Source organism: Podarcis gaigeae (assembly GCF_964106915.1).
Source record: "Podarcis gaigeae genome assembly, chromosome: 18".
In the NCBI taxonomy this organism is placed as follows: Eukaryota; Metazoa; Chordata; class Lepidosauria; order Squamata; family Lacertidae; genus Podarcis; species Podarcis gaigeae.
The window spans coordinates 5,001-14,568 of NC_139696.1; the positions used below are offsets into that span (position 1 = coordinate 5,001).

At 48.4% G+C, this 9,568-nt stretch overlaps 1 long non-coding RNA gene across 1 annotated transcript; it reads right to left on the reverse strand.

The window, feature by feature from the left end:
* Positions 1-4,088: 4,088 nt before the first annotated feature.
* LOC310835507 lies at positions 4,089-8,529 on the reverse strand. Its single transcript, XR_014559689.1, has 2 exons — positions 8,487-8,529; positions 4,089-4,328 (listed from the first exon to the last, which is right to left on the reverse strand). It is a non-coding gene; the product is annotated as an uncharacterized lncRNA (long non-coding RNA).
* Positions 8,530-9,568: the final 1,039 nt, after the last annotated feature.

The window sequence follows — 9,568 nt, forward strand, 5'->3', positions numbered from 1 at the left end:
CTGCAGCTGCAAGTTGTGCCAAGAAGCACACCTTGCCATCCCTCCCCTTTTCCTGACTGGGAGCAGAGGTGCTGCAGCTTAGTCTCCCCAGGAACATTTCAACACTCAGGAGGAGGCCTGAAGCCTTCAGGGTGGTTGTAAATCTTCTAAGAACATTTAATGCTATTTCTCTTTCTTCTTTCTGAAGCACTTTCCAAAGAATGAAGATGGTATATAAACCTCTGGAACACCAAGGGTCATCCAGCACAACCCGCTGCAGCCCAGGAAAATGCAGGAGTCCCTTACGGAGAACAATCCCACAACCTTGGTTCTGCAGCAAATGTTGCTGTCTTAAATGGCTCCTCTCCTGAAGCTGCAAGTTCAAACATGAAGCCAACATGCCCGTGCACTATTCTGTACTGGAAACAGAGGACATGCTGCTCACATCCTCTATGGGAGCATTTCAACAGTCAGGGGAAGGCCCTGACCCCTAACCCTAACCCTGAACACAAACACTAACCCAGTAGAAGTGGAGGCAAAGTGGTTGGCCATCATACAACTAACCTGGAGGTATGTTTTCCTGCTTATTCTGTGTGTGCCACTTTCTAGGTCTTATGAATGTGCAAGCGTCCCTTATAGAGATCCTCCTGCAACTATGGTGCTCACAGTATCAAAAAGAGGAAGCATTTAACTGATAGGAGTAACATCGTAAAGTGAAGAAACTTTCCCATCATACAACTATTGCTCTTTCTGTTTCTTCTTTCTGAAGCACATGCTGAAGAATCACATGATGGTGTATAGATCTATATCTGGAAGGGACCTCAAGGGTCATCCAGCTCAACGTGCTGCTAGGCAGCAACATGCAGAGCCACCACCAACCTTGGTTGTGCTGTCACTCCTGCCCTTTGAAAGGGCATTAAGGCACTTTAAACTGCAGCTGGGGTTAAGGAGTGCAGCAAATGTTGGCCTCTTAAATGGCGCACCTCTCCTGCAGCGGCAAGTTCAGCCATGAAGCCAACATGGCCATCCCCTTTTGCTGACTGGGAGCGGAGGAGGTGCTGCTTAGTCTCCCCCGGAGCATTTCAACAGTCAGGAGTAGGCCTGGAGCCATTGGGGGGGATTCTACATCTGCTAGGAACATTTAACGCTATTTCTCTTCCTTTCCAAAGTATGATGATGGTATATAAACCTCTGGAAGGGACCTCAAGGGTCATCCAGTACAACCTGCTGCAACACAGGAACATGCAGGAGTCCCTTAAGAAAAACAATACTGCAACCTTACTTGTGCACCAAATGTTCAACTCTTAAATGACACTTTGAAGCCTACTGCAGGGATCTGCACCTCCTCTGCAGCTTCAAGTTCAGCCATGAAGCCAACATGGCCATCACTATTCTGGACTGGAGAGGACGTGCTGCTTAAATTCTCCCTGGGAGCATTTAGACAGTCAGGACGGGGGGCCCTGAACCTAACCCCGACACTCACAACAGACTTTCAACTTCAGACCTTTGAAAAAGGTAAAGGGACCCCTGACCATTAGGTCCAGTCATGGCTGACTGGGGTTGCAGCGCTCAGCTCGATTTACTGGCAGAGGAAACCAGCATATAGCTTCCAGATCATGTGGCCAGCATGTCTAAGCCACTTATGGCAAACCTGAGCAACGCATGGAAACACCGGCTACCTTCCTGCCGGAGCAGTACCTGTTTATCTCCTTGCACTTTAACGTGCATTCCAACTGCTAGGCTGGCAGAAGCAGAGACACCGCAAAGGGAAGTATTCCCATCATGTGGATTCAAACTCCCAACCTTCTAATCTGCAAATCCCAGGTTCCGTGGTTTAAGCCACAGCACCACATGCATCCCTTCTTTCTGACCTTTGAACCCTGGTTAAAAACTACTTCCTTTGGCCTTCTTTACTCCAACCTGAATTTGTCCTGTTTGTTATGCATTTGGCGAGAAATAGCATTTTCATTAAAGACATCTCCTAAAGAGATTTCTCAGTGTCTGCGGCCTCAGGCATGCATTGCGGGTCACTCCCAAAAAGAAAACTGTCTTCCTGACACAATAGTAAGGGAAATTAGAGTTAGGGAAGAAACTATAATTTTTTGGAAGCCTGTTTATTATGACTCATTTCTAGTTGTGTGTGCACTGCAGTTGTGTGTTGGTGAAGGAAAACGCAGGCCGATCCTGGTGCAAGCCCAATGCTTCAGGAGACAGGGGTCCCGTCCCAACGCTCAGCCTCTCAAACCCAGAAGACCCCAAGACATTTTGGCTCCTACCGTTCTCAGTATGGGTGCTCCTCCTCTTCTGGGCAGGCGCTGAAGGTGGGATGAAGGCCTTGTCTGTCATGATTAGGGAGGGATGACAGATTAGGGGGGAGAAGGCAAAGCGCTCTCTCCATCTCCCCCTTCTGCCCAGAAGTGTGTGCAGGGAAACCCACTCACACCAGGAGCCCTCATTCCCCCCCCCCACCCTTTCCCTTTCCATGCCCAAGTAGCCTTATGAACAAAACACGTGAGTGATGATGAATGCACAAAAATTGACATTAGGAACGAAGCAAAGCCCATAGAAATATCAGTGGGTGATTTCTTTCAGTCAAACTGAAAGAGTAGGAATATAAAACAGGCATCCATCTTTTGTATTGCTATGCAAGACAGAATAAAGTAGCTCCCAGTGAAGGAAAAGTGGTTGGCCATCACACAAGTAATCTGGAGGTATGTTTTACTGCTTATTCTTTCTGTGGCACTTTCTAGCTCTTAGGAATATGCAAGTGTCCCTTATGCAGATCCCCCCTGCAACCTTGGTGCTCTCAGTACCAAAAGGTGGAAGCATTTAACTGTTAGGTGTCACAGACTAAAGTGAAGAAACTTTCCCATCATACAATTAACTTTAATGAATGCACCTTTGCCATCATACAACTAACTTAAAGGAATGTTACTTCTGTTTCTTCTTTCTGAAGCACATTCCAAAGAATCCTATGATGCTGCATATATATCTATATCTGGAAGGGACCCCAAGGGTCATCCAGCCCAACCCAGTGCAAGGCAGGAATATGTAGGAGAATCACCAACCTTGGTTGTGCTGTCCATGTTGCCCTATGAAAGGGCACTTTTAAGGCAATTTAAACTGCAGCTGCAAGTTGCGCCATGAAGCACACCTTGCCATCCCTCCCCTTTTCCTGACTGGGAGCGGAGGAGGTGCTTACATTCTCCCCAGGAGCATTTCAACAGTCAGGAGGAGGCCTGAAGCCTTCGGGGTGATTGTACATCTGCTGAGAACATTTAACACTATTTGTTGCTTCTTTCTGAAGGCCTTTCCAAATAATAATGATGGAATATAAGCCTCTGGAAGGGACCCCAAGCGTCATCCAGTCCAACCTGCACCATCGCAGCAACATACAAGAGTCCCTTACGGGGAACAACCCTGCAACCTTAGTTTGTGCAGCATGTTTCCCTCTTAAATGGCACACCTCTCCTGCAGCTGCAAGTTCAGCCAGGAAGCCAACATGGCCATCCACTATTCTTGACCGGAAACAGAGGACGTGCTGCTTGCATCCTCCCTGGGAACATTTCAACAGTCAGGGGGAGGCCCGGATCCTGACCCCTAAGCCTAACACCAACCCTAATGATGACCCAAGCCCCAACTGCTATTTACAACAGCAGACTTACAACTTCTGAGTCGTGAAATAGGCTTCTGACGAACCAGAGCAGCTCACAGAAACACTTTCAACATGCTAGGATGGAAGGAGCAGGGACCTAGCAACAGGAGCACACCCGGTTTCGGGGACTCGAACCGCCAACCTTCTGATTGGCAAGTCCTAGACTCTGTGGTTTGACCAACAGCGCCACCCGCGCACCTATTTTCTGCCCTTTGACCACTACTTAAAAACTACTTTCCATGGCCTTCTTTTCTCCAACTCCAAATTGTCCAGCTTGTTGAGCATCTGGCTAAAATTGGAATTTTCATAAGGGAAGACATCTCATAAAGAGATTTGTCCCCAGCTGCAGTCTTAGAACACAGGCAGGTGTGCATTGCATGACATCTCAAAACAAAACTAGTTTCCTGACACCGGGCTTAGGGGAATTTGCATAAGGGGATAAAGACTATAATGCTTTGGAAGCCTGTTTATTATGACTCGTTTCTACAGTTGTGTGTGCACTGCAGTTGTGTGTTGGTGAAGGAAAACGCAGACAGATCCTGGTGCAAGCCCAATGCTTCAGGAGACAGGGGTCCCGTCCCAACGCTCACCCTCTCAAACACAGGATATCCCAAGACAATTTGGCTCCTACCGTTCTCTGTATGGGTGCTCCTCCTCTTCTGGGCAGGCGCTGAAGGTGGGATGAAGGTCTTGTCTGTCATGATTAGGGAGGGAAGACAGATTAGGGGGGGAGAAGGCAGAGCTTTCTCTCCGTCTCCCCCTTCTGCCAAGAAGTGTGCGCAGGGAAGACCACTCACGTCAGGAATCCTCATTTTCCCCAACCCTTTCGTTTACTGTGCATAAATAGACTTGTGCCCAAAACATATGGGTGATAATAAATCCACACAATCTGACAATAATGAACGAAGCACAGAGAATTTATCAGTGGGCATGATTTCTTTCAGATGAACTGAAAGAGTGGGAGTATAAAAGAGGCACCCATCATTTGCACTGCATCGTTTATTCCACAAACTTCTGTTTCTTCTTTCTGAAGCAGATACCAAAGAATCCTATGAAGCTGGACCCCAAAGGTCATCCAGCCCAGTCCACTGCAAGGCAGGAATATGCAGAACCACCAACCTTGGTTGTGCTGTCAGTCTTGCCCTATGAAAGGGCACTTTTAAGGCACTTTCAACTGCAGCTGCAAGTTGCGCCATGAAGCACACCTTGCCATCCCTCCCCTTTTCCTGACTGGGAGCAGAGGAGGTGCTGCTTACAGTCTCCCCAGGAGCTTTTCAACAGTCAGGAGGAGGCCTGAAGCCTTCGGGGGGGGGGGGGGATTGTACATCTGCTAAGAACATTTATGCCTCCAGAAAAGGAAACAACCATGAACCTGCTCTAAGGGAACGCTCATAAGTGTATAAAGTGTTTTTTCTTTAAAACACCTCTTAGCATTACAAACTGCTGCAAATTTCCAAAACGCATATGTACGTGCCAGTATTTATCAATGTAAATGATTCAACTGGTTTTGGCCCCTGTTGCAGGGGCTCAGCCCACTTAGTCTCGTGCCATTGGGGCTCCCAGCCTAGGTGCATAGCGGGGGCAGGCTTAAATCTTTGCACACTTGATTTTTAAGGGCTGACACACACAAACACACCCCAAAACTGTATTAAGAGATTACTAAATGCTAGGGTTTCATTTTTTTGAGCGACCATGAGAAAATACAATCTCCCTGACAGTAGAGGTATAGAGACTGTTCTCTGGGAGGGTGTGAGGATAGGAAAAGAGACACTTCAACCAGCTGTTTGAGCAGAAATCCATCTTTGGAGAAGGCAGGCTGCACCTCTAGAAAGGACCAGGCCTTGTGGAAGTGTGGGGACTGTGTGGTCTTACCAATTTAGAGAGATAGCTAGGTATTTCCCACCATTCCCTTTACTCCTTGCGGCTAAGAAGCTTTTCCGGTGAGTAGTAGTGGACTTAGGAAGATGTAGCATTCGACGTTAAGGAATAAAGCATTGCCCATGCAGGAAACCCATCTTTTTCCACTGCTGCCTTGGCTCTTTTTCTTCTTTCCTTTCGCTGCCACGCTGCTGGGCGAAATCAGGTGTTTGGTTAAAGGAGGTCTTTGGATCTCCTCTCAAAAGATGCCCTTTACCCCTCTCGCCACTCTTCTCCCTCCCTTTGTCACGCAAAACTGCCCCCTTCCTTCTCCTTCCACTTTTTGGGAGCAGGAATTCACCATAGCCCATACAGCCTGAGAAATAAGGGGGGGGGGCGAATTATTCCAGAAGAACTGAAAGAGGGATCCGTGTAAAACTGACACAGGATCTGCCAAGCTGAAATTAATGTGCAAGGAAGAATAAGGGTGCAACTTACTTTAAGGAACGCTATTTCTCTTTCTGAAGCCCTTTCCAAAGAATAATGATGGAATATAAACCTCTGAAAGGGACCCCAAGGGTCATCTGGTCCAACCCGCTGCATCGCAGGAACATGCAGGAGTCCCTTATGGGGAACAATCCCGCAACCTTGGTTGTGCAGAAAATGTTTCCCTCTTAAATGGCACACCTCTCCTGCAGCTGCAAGGTCAGCCATGAAGCCAACTTCAGCCATGTTGGCTACAAGGTCAGCCATGGCCATCACTTTTCTGGACTGGAAAGAGAGGACGTGCTGCTTACATCCTCCCTGGGAGCATTTCAACAGTCAGGGGGAGGCCCTGATCCTGACCCCTAAGCCTTACACCGACCCTAATAATTACCCAAACCCCAACTGCTAGACTTACAACAGCAGACTTACAACTTCTGACCATTGTAAAAGGTAAAGGGACCCGTAACCATTAGGTCCAGTTGTGGCGCACATCTCACTTTACTGGCTGGCGCACAGCTTGCGGGTCATGGGGCCAGCATGACTAAGACGCTTCTGGCGAACCAGAGCAGTGCATGGAAACGCCATTTACCTTCCCGCCGGAGCGGTACCTATTTTTCTTCTTGCACTTTAACGTGCTTTCAAACTGCTAGGTTGGCAGGAGCAGGGACCGAGCAACGGGAGCTCACCCCATGGCGGGGATTCGAACCACTGACCTTCTGATTGGCAAGTCCTAGGCTCTGTGGTTTAACCCACAGCGCCACCCGTGTCCCTTCTTTCTGACCTTTGAGCCCTAGTTAAAAACTAGACTTTCCGTGACCTTCTTTACTCCAACCCCAAATTGTCCAGGTTGTTGTGCACCTGTCTAGAAGTACCAAACATCTCATAAAGAGATTCTTCTGCACCTGCGGCCTCAGGTGTGCATTGCAGTCCCAAAAACAGAACTGTCTTCCTGACCCCGGGGTTAGGGGAATTAAGGCATTTAGGGTATAAAGACTATACTTCTGGGGAAGCCTGTTGGGAAGTGGTTGGCCATCATACAACTAACCAGGAGGTATGTTTTTCTGGTTCTTCTTTGTGTGGCACTTTGCACCTCTTAGAAATATGCAGGCGTCCCTTATGGAGATCCCCCTGCAACCTTGGTGCTCACGGTACCAAAAGGTGGTAGCACTTAACTGTTACGTGTCACAGTCTAAAGTGAGGCAACCTTGCCATCGTAAAGGTAAAAGGACCCCCGACCATTAGGTCCAGTCGTGGCCGACTCTGGGGTTGCGCTACGCATCTCGCTTTACTGGCCTGGAGAACCGCCATTAACCTTCCTGCCAGAGCATTTGTCTACTTGCACTTTGAGGTGCTCTCAAGCTGCTAGGTTGGCAGGAGCAAGGAGCCAGCACCGGGAGCTCACCCCATGGCGGGGATTTGAACCGCTCACCTTCTGTTCGGCAAGTCATAGGCTCTGTGGTTTAACCCGCAGTGCAACCTGGGTCCCACAACTTACAGGAATGCTATTTCTGTTTCTTCTTTCTGAAGCACATTCCAAAGAATCATATGATGCTGCATATATATCTGTATCTGGAAGGGACCCCAAGGGTCATCCAGTCTAACCTGCCGCATCGCTGGAACATGCAGGAGTACCTTACGGGGAACAATTCCGCAACCTTGGTTGTGCAGCAAATGTTGTTCTCTTAAGTGACACACCTCTCCTGAAGCTGCAAGGTCAGCCATGAAGCCAACATGGCCATCACTATTCTTGACTGGAAACAGAGGAAGTTCTGCTTACATCCTCCCTGAGAGCATTTCAACAGTCAGGGGGAGGCCCTGATCCTGACCCCTAAGCTTAACCCCAAGTCTCTCCCTAACCCTGACCCTAATAATGACCCAACCCCCAACCGCTAGACTTACAACAGCAGACTTACAACTTCTGACCTTTGTCAGCTTCCGGGTCATGGGGCCAGCATGACTAAGCCACTTCTGGCGAACCAGAGCAGCGCACAGAAACGGCATTGACCTTCCAGCCGGAGCGGTACCCATTTATCTCCTTGCACTTTGACGTGCTTTCAAGTTGCTAGGTTGGCTGGAGCAGGGACCCTGCAAAGGGAGCTCACCCCAGCGCGCAGATTCTGATCGGCAAGACCGAAGCTCTGTGGTTTAACCCACGGCACCACCTGCTTTCTGACCTTTGACCCCTAGCTAAAAACTAGACTTTCCGTGGCCTTCTTTACTCCAACCCCAAATTGTCCAGGTTCTTGCGCACCTGTCTAGAGGTACCAAACATCTCATAAAGAGATTTCTCTGCACCTGCGGCCTCAGGTGTGCATTGCAGGGCAGTCCCAAAACAAAACTGACTTTGTGACCCTGGGGCTCGGAGAATTATGGAATTTAGGGTATTAGGACTATACCTTTTTGGAAGCCTGTTTATTCTGACTCGTTTCTACACTTGTGTATGCACTGCACACTGGTGTTGGTGAAGAAAACCCTCACCCAGAAGATCCCTGGACAATTTGGCTCCTACCGTTCTCTGTATGGGTGCTGCTCCTCTTCCGGGCAGGCGCTGAAGGTGGAACCTTGTCCGCCATGATTAGGTAGGGAAGACAGATTGGGGGGAGAAGGTAGAGCGCTCCCTCTATCTCCCCCTTCTGCCCTGAAGCGTGCGCAGGGAAGCCCACTCAGTTCAGGAATCCTCGTTCTCCCCCTCCCTTTCCTTTTCCATGCCTAAGTAGGCTTATGCACGAAACATATGCGTGATAATAGATCCACAAATTAAGGAACACAGCAAACCTGTGGGCCTGATTTCTTTCAGATGAACTGAAAGACTAGGAGTATAAAACAGGCACCCATGGTTTGTATTGCTATGCAAGACAGAATAAAGTAGCAGGCTGGGAAGGGGAAGCTGTTTGCCATCACACAACTAACCGGGAGGTATGTTTTTCTGGTTCTTTTTTGTGCGGCACTTTGCAGCTCTTAGGAATATGCGGGCGTCCCTTATGGAGATCCCCCTGCAACCTTGGTGCTCACAGTACCAAAAGTTGGAAGCATTTAACTGTTAGGTATCACAGCCTAAACTGAGGCAACTTTCTCATCATACAACTAACTTAAAGGAATGCTATTTCAGATTCTTCTTTCTGAAGCACATTCCAAAGAATCCTATGATGCTGCATATATATCTATATCTGGAAGGGACCCCAAGGGTCATCCAGCCCACAGCAAGGCAGGAATATGCAGGAGAAAAAACACCAACCTTGGTTGTGCTGTCAGTCTTGCCCTAAGGCACTTTAAACTGCAGCTGCAAGATGCGCCATGAAGCACACCTTGCCATCCCTCCCCTTTTCCTGACTGGGAGCGGAGGAGGTGCTGCTTACAGTCTCCCCAGGAGCATTTCAACAGTGAGGAGGAGGCCTGAAGCCTTCGGGGAGATTGTACATCTGTGAAGAACATTTATACCTCCAGAAAAGGAAACAACCATGAGCCTGCTCTAAGGGAATGCTCATGAGTGTATAAAGTGTTTTTCTTTAGAACACCTCTCTAAACATTACAAACTGCTGCAAGTGTCCAAAATGCATACATCCGTCCCAGTATTTCTCGATGTAAATGATT